Below are 11,758 nucleotides of genomic sequence, written 5' to 3'. Positions count from 1 at the left end.
CCCTCCCGCTGATTCCCGGTCGTTTTCTCTGCTTTCCGGAGCCGTCCATAGCGGGGAAAATTAACCACTCCTTCCAAGTCCCAGCCAGGAAGTCGAGTGAGGGCAAATACGTCGCTTCCGCCCAACAGCCTTAAAGGGCCTATTTATTTATTTTTTGGACTTAAAAAATTTTTTTTTTTTTTTTTCTTTTAATTGTAGATGTGAGATGTGAGGTCTTTTTGACCCCAGATCTCAAATTAAAGAGGACCTGTCATGCTTATTTATATTACAAGGAATGTTTACATGTTTACATTCCTTGTAACAGGAATAAAAGTTACCAACATTTTTTTTTAAAGGAATTATATATATATATATATATTTTAGCAAAGACTCTGGAGAATAGAATGGTGGTCATTGCATAATTTTTTGTCGCGCTGTATTTGCGCACCAGTCTTTCAAATGCCGTTTTTTTGGAAAAATTACATTACACTGCATTTAAAAAAAACTAAACAGTAAAATTAGCCCATTTTTTATATATATATATATATATGTGAAAGATGATGTCACACCGAGTAAATAGATACCCAACATGTTACAGTTTAAAATTGCGCACACCCGCGGAATAGCGACAAACTACGGTCAATAAAAATAGGCGACGCTTTAAAAATTTCTAACGGTTACCAGTTTAGAGTTAGAGTGTAGCTCTTTTTTTTTTTAAAACTATTTCTCTCGCAAAGGCGATCGCGGCGATACCTCACATGTGTGGTTTGAACAGCGATTTAATTTGCTAGAGGCATCACCCTGGTACAACCACTTAAAGTCAGCCGACGTAGCTCTTCGTGGGTGGTCGATAAGTGGTTAAATGGGGTATGAAGGATGTAGGTGTGTGGCTGAATCTGATATTGCCAAAAAGACCTGCATTTCCCAAACCTCAGCCTTCAACAGCCATATTACCTTATAAGAAAGGTTTTTGTTATGTGTTCAATTAAAATCAATGTAAGTGGGACATGCAAATACAAGCATGGATGCTCCACTGCTCAGGTCCACACTCCATAATTAAATGCTACAAAACAATTTTTAAAGTCAAAGCCATATTTCCAAAAGCACCTACGCCCGTGAATTTGGCAAACACGCTCCAGTGACTGAAAATATACCCAGACAAGGAGATAGCTGAGTTTTTTTGTTAATGGTTTATCACAAGATGTTCCATTATCTTCATTTGGTGGTATTGGCTGTACACCAGTTATAAATTAGATTTCAGTATCTCAATTTACTCATATTGTTAAAGAAAAATTGCATAAATAAATTCAGGAAGGTCGTATTACAGGTCCTTTTAAAAACCCACCTTTTGATAATTTCTGAAAATTCCAAAAAAGGAGCCTAATTCGTATCGGCTTATTCATCATCATTTCTAAACACTATAACTTTTGCGCAAACCAATCAATACACACTTTTAATAACAAAAATAGAAAATTGCATCACTCTATAAAAATAAAATAATTACTGAAATATTTAGGGCAAAAAATATGACAACAATACCAAAACTTCAAAACATTTCAGACAAAAAATTAGATAACATTTTAGGAAAAGCTGAAAATATGTTAATTTTTCAATCAGCTATAAAGTGTATCAATTCTGGCCATCTTGATTATCAACCATGTGAATGTTCTTGCTTGTTGAGGGAACATAGCCTGATCTTGAAGCTGGTACACCATATGTTTGCAGATGGGTATGCGAGAAATGTTGACTCAAAGGCAGCTTTGTATATTTTTCTGGAGGTCTGGTTGGGGGGGGGGTCATGAGTTGAAGTTGCTGGTTGTTTTACTGGAAGTCTGCTTGGTGGGACTAGATACAGGTGATACTTTTCAATCATTGGAGTTTCCAGAATTTCGCTTGTAATGGGAGATATTGTGGGTAAGGTGGACGTAGATTTGTGGGTAATTGAGGCAGTCTGGGGGGGGGGGAGATATTGATTTGTTAAAATGGAGTATGAAGGATGTAGGTGTGTGGCCAGGGACAAAAAAAAGGCCAGGGCATTTTAGACTGCGCTGCCCCTGACATATTTACCGGGAGGCACAGAGAGCATGGGGGGGTGGAGAATGTGGGGGGGCTGAAGTGCAGGGGGCTGAAAAAGCGCAGGGGGCGGAGAGCACAAGGGGGTGAAGAGCACAGGGGGGCGGAAAGCATAAAGGGGGCCAGGAGAGCACAGGGGTCAGAGAGCACGGGGGGTTTGGAGAGAGCACTGGGGGGGGCTGGAGAGCACTAGGGGGGGCGGAGAGCTCAGGGGAGTGGGAGAGCATGGGGCTGAGAGCACAGAGGAGCCTCAAGAGCACGGGGGCTGGAGAGCACTGGGGGGGGGGGTTGGAGAGCAGTAGGGGGGCTGGAGAGCACTGTGGTCTAAAGGGCACTGGGGGGCGCCTGGAGAGCACTGTAGGGCTGGAGAGCAGTTGGGGGCCAGAGAGCAGTGGGGGAGCCTGAAAGCACAGAAGGGGGGGCTGAGAGAATAGTGGGGGCTGTGGAGAGCAATGGGTGAAGTCTGAGAACACAGAGGGGGGGAGAGCACTGTGGGCTGGAAAGCACTGGGGGGGGCGGAGAGCACTGGAGGGCTGGAGAGCAGTTGGGGGCCAGAGAGCAGTGGGGAGGGGCCTGAGAGCACGGGGGGCTGGAGAGCACTGTAGGGCTGGAGAGCAGTTGGGGGCCAGAGAGCAGTGGGGGGGGGGTAGAAGGAGAGAACAGGGTGGGGCCTGAGAGACAAGTGGGGGAGAGAGCATTAGGGGGCTGGGGAGACATGGGTAGGATCGGAGAGCACTGGGGGGGCTTGAGAGCCCTGAGAGGGAGTGGAGAGCACTGTGGGGGCGGCGAACATGGGGGGAGGCAAAGTGCACTGAAGGGGTAGAGAGCACAGGGGGGGCAGGGAGCATAGTGGGGGGGTGTGGAGAGTACTGGGTGAAGTCTGAGAACACAGAGGGGGGAGAGCACTGTGGGCTGGGAAGCACTGGGGGGGGGAGCACTGGAGGGCTGGAGAGCAGTTGGGGGCCAGAGAGCAGTGGGGAGGGACCTGAGAGCATGGGGCGGGGCCTGAGAGCACAGTAGGGTGGGAGAGCCAGGGGGGGCAGTAGAAGGATAGGAGGACCAGCTTCATATACAGTAGAAGAATCAATCTTTCAATTTTCCTCTTGCAGCCTCTGAATGCCTGTAGGAGGGAGAGAAGAGGAAGGCTTTCAGGGGCTGCAGGGGAAAAATTGAGAGATTGATTCCTCTACTGTAAATGGAGATGGTCCTCTTATCCAGGCACACACATGGGGAGCTGTACTTACTTTCCCTCCTGTCAGGCGTCTCCTCCAGATCCCCTCCCTCTTCATGGTCACAGGTCACCTGACCTGTAGTTTCTGCCCCCCGGCTCGATGGCCGAGCTGAATCGGCGGCCAGCCAGCTGGTCTCGGAGAGGCTGAGTGAGTGGTCTGCATTGGCCCCACAAGGACATGCAGCCCGGCGGCCCCGGCCCAACGGCTAAGTGCTTGTGTGTCCTATAGCATGTCCGGGCCTGTGTGTGGCGGAATCTGATATTGCCACAAAGACCTGCATTTCCCAAACCTCAGCCTTCAACAGCCATATCACCTTATAAGAAAGGTCTTTGTTATGCATTCAATTAAAATCAATGTAAGTGGGGCAGAGCATGCAAAGACAAGCATGGATGCTCCACTGCTCAGGTCCACACTCCATAATTAAATGCTTTAAAAATATTTTTTTTTTAAAGTCAAAGAGATAATTCCAAAACCACCTACGCCCGTGAATTTGGCAAACACGCTCCAGTGGCTAGAAATATACCCAGACAAGGAGATAGCTGAGTTTTTTGTTAATGGTTTGTCACAAGATGTTCCATTATCTTCATTTGGTGGCATTGGCTGTACACCAGTTATAAATTAGATTTCAGTATTTTAAGTTACTCATATTGTTAAAGAAAAATTGCACAAAGAAATTCAGGAAGGTCGCCTCCAGGTCCTTTTAAAAACCCACCTTTTAATAATTTCAAAATTTCACCATTAGGAATAATTCCAAAAAAGGAGCCTAATTCGTATTGGCTTATTCATCATCATTGGTAAACACTATAACTTTTGCGCAAACCAATCAATACACACTTCTTAGGATTTTATTTACCAAAAATATGTAGCAGAATACATGTTGGCCTAAATTGATGAAAACATTTGATTTTTTTAAATTGGCTGTGTTTTTATAGCAGAAAGTAAAGAATATAGTTTTTTTCAGAATTGTCGCTCATTTTTTGTTTATAGCACAAAAAAAAAAAAAAACGCAGAGGTGATCAAATACCCCCAAAAGAAAGCTCTTTTTGTTGGGGGAAAAAAAGGACATTCATTTTATTTTGGTACAGCGTCGCACGATCGCGCAAATGTCAGTGTTGGTAACACAGTGTCGTATCGCAAACAATGGTTATTAAGGGGGTAAAACCTTTCGGTCTTTAAGTGGTTAAGGTGATGTAACTTTTTATCTATTGACTCAGATAAAAAAAATACAGTTGTTAAAGAGAAATGAGCACACTCCAAATATCGTTATGCCAACTTTTTCTTTAACTCTTTTTTCACAACCCTTTTAACCACTTAAGCCCCGGAAGATTTTACCCCCTTCCTGACCAGGGGGTATTTTGCGATTCGGCACTGCGTGACTTTAACGGACAATTGCGCGGTCGTGCGACGCTGTAGCTAAACGAATTTGACGTCCTTTTTTTCCCACAAACAGAGCTTTCTTTTGGTGGTATTTGATCACCTGTGCGATTTTTTGATCACGCGCTATAAACAAAAAAAGAGCGTCAATTTTGCAAAAATAACAATATTTTTCACATTTTTTTATATGAAATTCCCCCCCAAAAAAAAAGTAAAAATCAAAATTTTTTTAAATTTTCGGCCAATTTGTTTTATGCTACCTATGTTTGGTAAAAAAAATCGCAAAAAGCGTATTTTGATTGGTTTGCGCAAAAGTTATTGCGTTTACTAACACAGGGAAAGATTTTTGTCATTTTTGTTGTTTTTTTTTTTTTAACGCGTAATGGCGGCGATCTGCGATTTTTTTTGCGGTACTGCGACATTGGGGCAGACAGATCGGACCCTTGACTGACATTTGTGACACTTTTGGGGTTACCAGTGACATTTCTACAGTAATCAGTGCTATACATATGCACTGTTACTGTAAAAATACACTGGTTGTGAAGGGGTTAACTTTATTTGGAAGGGAGGGGCTGTGTGTATCCCTAGGGGCGTGCTTTCTACTGTGATTGGCTGTGGCTTGAGCTGTAAGGACACTGATCAACGGATCTACATACTAGATCCGTTTGATCAGTGTCTTTACAGCGAGGAGAATGACAGGCAGCTTGTTTACACAAGCTGCCTGACATTCTCCCTCTCCCCCGCCGATCGCCGAGTGACCGGCGGAAATCGGGTCCGCTGGTCACACGCGCGGGGGGGTCCGTGACCACGCGGGAGCGCGCCTCCGGGGGCGCGCGCTCGCTCCCTAGACCCTCACAAGCTAGTGACGTGGCCCTACGTCACTTTGCCTGTGAGGGGCTGACTGCCGACGTAGATCGGCGTTAGGCAGTCGGCAAGTGGTTAATAACAAAAATAAAAAATTGCGACATTCTGCAAAAATAAAATTATTACTGTAATATGTAGGAAATAAATATGACAACAATACCAAAACTTTAAAACATTTCAGACAAAAAATTAGATAACAATTAGGAAAAGCTGAAAATATGTTAATTTTTTAATCAGCTATAGTGTATAAATTCTGGCCATCTTGATCGTCAATCATGTGAATGTTCTTGCTTGTTTGGGGAACATAGCCCGATCTTGAAGCTGGAACACCATATGTTTGCAGATGGATATTGCAGGAATTTTGACTCAAAGGCAGCTCTGTATATTTTTCTGGAGGTCTGGTGGTTGGGGGGGGGGGGGGGTTGCAGTTGGGTCATAGGTTGAAGTTGCTGGTTGTTTTACTGGAAGTTTGCTTGGTGGGACTGGATACAGGTGATCATTTTCAATCCGTGGAGTTTCCAGAATTTTGCTTGTAATGGGATATTGCGAGTAAGGTGGACGTACAGTTGTGGGTAATTGAGGCGGTCTGCCAGGGGGGGGGGGGGGATATTGCGTTGTAGTGTACAGTAAAGAGGTTGGGAGCTGTGGTGGTCTGCTTGGGGGGGGGGGGGGGTATTGGGATGCAGGTGAAGCAGGAGTAGATGTTTTTCAGGAGGTTTGTTTTTTTTTTTTGGGGGGGGATTATAGATGAAATTGGAGAAGGAATGGGATAATGAAAGTTTAAATGTGTTGTCTCATAAATGCCGGTGGGGAAGTCAAAGCTGGAAGGGTATGGGTTGTTTGTTGCTTTGGGAGCAGAAGGAAGGGGAATTACAGGTTGTGCATATGTTGCTTCCTCGGGTTGTACAGGGACCGGACAGGGGAAATTAAATGAATGAATCAAATGCTGCACAAACTTTAAACAACACTTTTTATGGATATCTTTAAGAAATGGCTTTCTTCTTGCCACTCTTCCATAAAGGCCAGATTTGTGCAGTATACGACTGATTGTTGTCCTATGGACAGAGTCTCCCACCTCAGCTGTAGATCTCTGCAGTTCATCCAGAGTGATTATGGGCCTCTTGAGTGCATCTCTGATCAGTCTTCTCCTTGTATGAGCTGAAAGTTTAGAGGGACGGCCAGGTCTTCGTAGATTTGCAGTTGTCTGATACTCCTTCCATTTCAATATTATCGCTTGCACAGTGCTCCTTGGGATGTTTAAAGCTTGGGAAATCTTTTTGTATCCAAATCCAGCTTTAAACTTCTCCACAACAGTATCTCGGACCTGCCTGTTGTGTTCCTTGTTCTTCATGATGCTCTCTGCGCTTTAAACAGACCTCTGAGACTATCACAGTGCAGGTGCATTTATACGGAGACTTGATTAGACACAGGTGAATTCTATTTATCATCATTAGTCATTTAGGTCAACATTGGATCATTCGGAGATCCTCACTGAACTTCTGGAGAGAGTTTGCTGCACTGAAAGTAAAGGGGCTGAATAATTTTGCACGCCCAATTTTTCCGTGTTTTTATTTGTTAACAAAGTTTGAAATATCCAATAAATTTCATTCCACTTCATGATTGTGTCCCACTTGTTGTTGATTCTTCACAAAAAATTACAGTTTTATATCTTTATGTTTGAAGCCTGAAATGTGGCAAAAGGTCGCAAAGTTCAAGGGGGCCGAATACTTTCGCAAGGCACTGTATTTGGGCAGAAATCCCAGACACAATATCCAACAGTCTTGAAGTACTTTCGGTGTCTTCCACTGTTTGTTGTCTGGTAGCAGAAAATCTGTTGCGTCCACTCGAACTGTGGCTTCTGCTGATCGGAGTTGAAGCCTCTGCCTCATCAAGTTCTGGAAGATTTGGTGTAGATGATGGTATCACTGACTGAGCAAGAGCATGCTTCTCTACAGATACATCTGTAATACTGCTGCTTGCTAGTGTGCCAGCCTCTTCTTCCACTTCTTCATCACATTCCCCCTCTTCCTCCTCCAAACTTGCATGGGTGCTGTCTTGGAAATTAATATATGCTTTATGCACAAATGACTCAGTTGCGCTAATAAGTGTGTAGCACTGCCCCCTTAGGAGCTGCTGAGTCTTGATTCCCCTGGGTTACCCATAGCAACAGTCTGTAAAACTTATCACTTTAAAACTTGGCTCAGACAATGAACAGTCCAGAGGATTTGGTTTTTGTGTTTTATTTTAGAACTTGGATGGGAGAAGGGATGAGTGGGATACTCCAACTTGAACTATGCACAATTTCTGAGGACACTAACTGTAATGAGTGCGGCAAGGCCGCTGCTTCACCTTGCCACTGAAGTGAAGTAGAAGATAGGTTCCTGACTATATACACGTACATGGCTCCCTTTGCACGCCGGACCTCGGGACGTTAAACATAATTTATCCTGTGTAAAGTTGGTCAAATCAAAAGGTACTCCTTTATCCCTTGGTCTTAAGCACTCTAGCCGTGGATCGTGGCCCGGTCCAGTGTCCACCAATTCCATTGGGTACCCCGGGTACGCTGGATTTCACCATCTGGCCCTACCGGGTTAGCATTCGGGCTGTGTCTCTTCGCCTTGGGATGCCATTTTCTTCTCTTTCAGCCGATGTTACACTATTGACAAAATGAATCAGTGATGGATTACATGCAATTGGTCCCTGAAGAAGCCGCTAGATGAGGAGTCATACCTCTGTGAAACATATAGGACCTGTGATCTATACTACTGCTCTCTTTTTGCCAATGTTTGATCTGCAGATTTTATCATTATCCTGTTGGATCATATATTACGGTCAAACGTGTTCCTGTTCCAGGATGTCGCTTACCTCCAGGTACAGGGCGTGGCGATGGGGACCTCATGTGCCCCGTCTTACGCGACCCTGTACCTGGGGGGGTGGGAGAGATCAGTGTTCCGTGATGAGGCCTTGTCAATGTACCTGCGCCACATTCTCCTGTGGCGCAGGTACATCGATGATGTCTTCGTCATTTGGACTGGCAATGTAGAGGAGCTGCACCAATTCATGGATCTGCTAGCAGAAAATACCTTTAACTTAAAGTTCACTATGCAACACAGTTTTGAAAGTCTTCCATTTCTGGATACTAGGTTGTTCGTGGATGAGGATCGTTTTCTCCGCACTACCCTGTATCGCAAGGAAACTGCGGGCAATAGATCTTGCACTACACGAGCAGCCATCCCCGCCCCTTAATCAATAGCATCCCGTTTGGCCAGTACCTCCGCCTCAGGAGGAACTGTGCCAGGGATGGTGACTTTGAAATGGAAGCTGCAGCCCTGAGGAAGAGACTTAGATCACGAGGCTACAGCAAAAATGTACTTCGAAAGGCTTATAATAAGGCTAATGCCTGTACAAGGAACGAATTAATATTTAATTTCAGGAAAAAAGCACCAGGTTCCGGCACAACTAAATTGATTACCACGTATAATGACCATCACTCGCAGATTCGAGCAATCATGAGGCAAAACTGGCATTTTTTGACAGAGGATAGGACATTGTCCAACTATGTTCGCGAATATCCAGAGTTAGTTTTTCGCAAGTCTAAGTCACTTCGTGACTCTATGGTCCATAGCCATCTTCGGCAGGTACAGCAGAGTGATAATTGGACACAGAAAGGCACGTATCCATGTGGCCAGTGTGATATCTGCCCATGGATACAGGCAGGTCCAACCTGTACTCTCCCGAATGGCTCTACATATAAACTCAATTGCTATGCAGATTGCCAAATGATTGGAGTAGTCTATATTGCTCTCTGCGAGTGTGGTTCATTTTATGTGGGCAAAACTAAGAGGTCCCTAGCCAGTCGAGTGGGTGATCATCTATATTACATGGAGGTGGGGTTGGTTTACACCCCCATCTGCAAGCATGTGGGTAATCACCACAACTTCAACCCTGAAGTAGTCACATTTTATGTCCTGGAGGTGGTTAACCCCAGTATTCGGGGGGGTGATGTTGATAACAAAATTTTAAAATTGGAAGCCAGATGGATTTATAACCTGCATGCTACGACTTCTCCGGGCTTGAATTCAGTCATTTCATACCAGCCTTTCTTAAAATGAATAATGGAATTGGCTACTAATTCCTCTTTTTCCTTTTCTTCCTTTTTTTTTTTTTTTTTTTTTGGGTAACAAATGCCTCATGCAATGAACTAATGATAATTGTTTGATTCATTGAAATGCTATATGATGGTTATATTATTATAATTATTGTTTCAATGGTATACTTCTTTTTGTTTGTGTTCGTTGTTGCTGCAGATGCTGGATTGGCGACCTAAGTATGGGCTGTGCAATCTACGCCCGAGGGACCAAGGGATCAATTCTGAGACTATTAGGGAGGTGTCCGGGCACAAAGCCGGTGAGCAATTGTCATCCGGCTCCCGGATTGGCTAATCTAGGTTGGCCGACGAGGAGGCTACCTCTCGGGCACCTTGCATGTCCGGGTATACGCCTCCTCACGATTGCGCCCGCGCCGAGGGTGACGCAGCTTCCGGTTTCGTCACTTCCGGTGGGGTCTGAGTACTTCCGCCGGGGGTGGCGCGGCTTCTGCCTGCGTCACTTCCGGTGGAGTCTCGTACTTTAGGGGGAAGGCGGCCGGCGTGTACATGCGGCTGTCTCTCTCCCCCTCTGGACTCACGTGTGTGTGGGGGGAGTTCTTCTCCACCGAGGCTCACCTTATCCCGGGAATCATTCCATCAGGCTGGAATCAGTAGATAGAACCAGCGGGGTACCATTCTGCAAGTCTATAGGGTAAGTGGGGATATGTCTATCCTCCTCCTCCCTTGTCCTCCCTATAGGAGGACTGTACTTTAATTTCTCAATTTTTTGATTTGCCTTGGGTCAACCATATTTATCTATATATATATATCTTTAATTGCCTGTATCTTGGAGGGTGGGGGTTACATGCTGTTTTGGCAGATGCCTACACACAGTTCCCCAGCTACTCTCCTTATTTAATTGTGAGTTTATATTAAATTGCATTTGAAGCTCTTAATCTCCCTTTTTACTTCATTTATTCCCCAGATGGTATTCCCTTAGCATTCTCTGGGGGCGTACGGTGGTGAGGGAGTTTACCTCCTTGACTGTGCTCTGAGGGTGCGGAACTCGGTACCTTTCCCTGTCTCTAAAGAGTGAGGATTTAGGGGTGGCCACCCTGAGGTCCTTGCTCGGTTGTATCCCTCCTGCACATGGTCCTATACGTGGTGGTTAGCACAGCCGATGCCTCTGGTCTCTTGTCCAAGCACTTGCAGCACGAGCACTTTGGTGAGCATCAAATAACTTTTTTGTAAAATATAGTCCATTATAAATGTATGCTCAGATGGATATACATGTATCTTTCACTACTGTATGTAACTTATCTTTTTCTCTTTTGTGATAGTTAACCGAGGATTAACAAACGGTCTTTGAAAAAGCGCCATTCATGCGAAACGCGTTAGACCTATCCTTATCGGTTATTAATAGTGTCATGTCTACTGCTCAATGCAAGACAACAATGTCAGTTTATGGAGTTGGCTCCATTTTTATCTCTTTGTATGTTTGTAATTCATATCAATAAAAATGTTTACTTTTATACAAGATTGTTTGTTAATTTGCTGGAATACAGCGGTTTTGATGCTCTAAACTAGCTGGTTGTGACAACCTCCTTACCATCCCTTTTTCCTTTAAAGGTATAGTGGGGGCCTTGCCCTTTAGGGGGGGTGTCCCACTATCCCCGCTACATTTTTATCATATTACTCGGGATTGGAGGTAGTTCATACCAGATTTGACTAGTTTATCCAACAACCATTTTCCCTTTTATATAATGTTTGATCTGTAATTTTTGCCACAATTTTTAACTTGCATGTTTTTTGTACTTCAATAAAATTGTTATACTTTTTATATATGGAGTCTTCCATGTGTTTGTAATTTTACAGAACATATTACATCCCTAGAAAATCCCATTTCTTTTGGGTGAGGTTGCAGTCTAATGTCCTCTCTTTGGTCTGACCCGGACTGCCCCAAACCAATCTATTCGTTTTTCATAAATATTATTCTCCTTTTTTATTAGGTACTTGGCAACGGGTAATTTGTTTGCAAGCCTTCACTTTTAATTTAAGATGGGGAAATCCAAGATATTGTGATGAAAAACCCTACAAAAGAAGTATGGGCCAATATAGCTGAATTATTTTGGGAGCGATGCAATTTTCC

Source organism: Pelophylax lessonae (genome assembly GCF_965119305.1).
Source record: "Pelophylax lessonae genome assembly, chromosome: 3".
In the NCBI taxonomy this organism is placed as follows: Eukaryota; Metazoa; Chordata; class Amphibia; order Anura; family Ranidae; genus Pelophylax; species Pelophylax lessonae.
The sequence above is the reverse complement of the archived record's forward strand: the minus strand, read 5'-3'. Positions refer to the sequence as shown.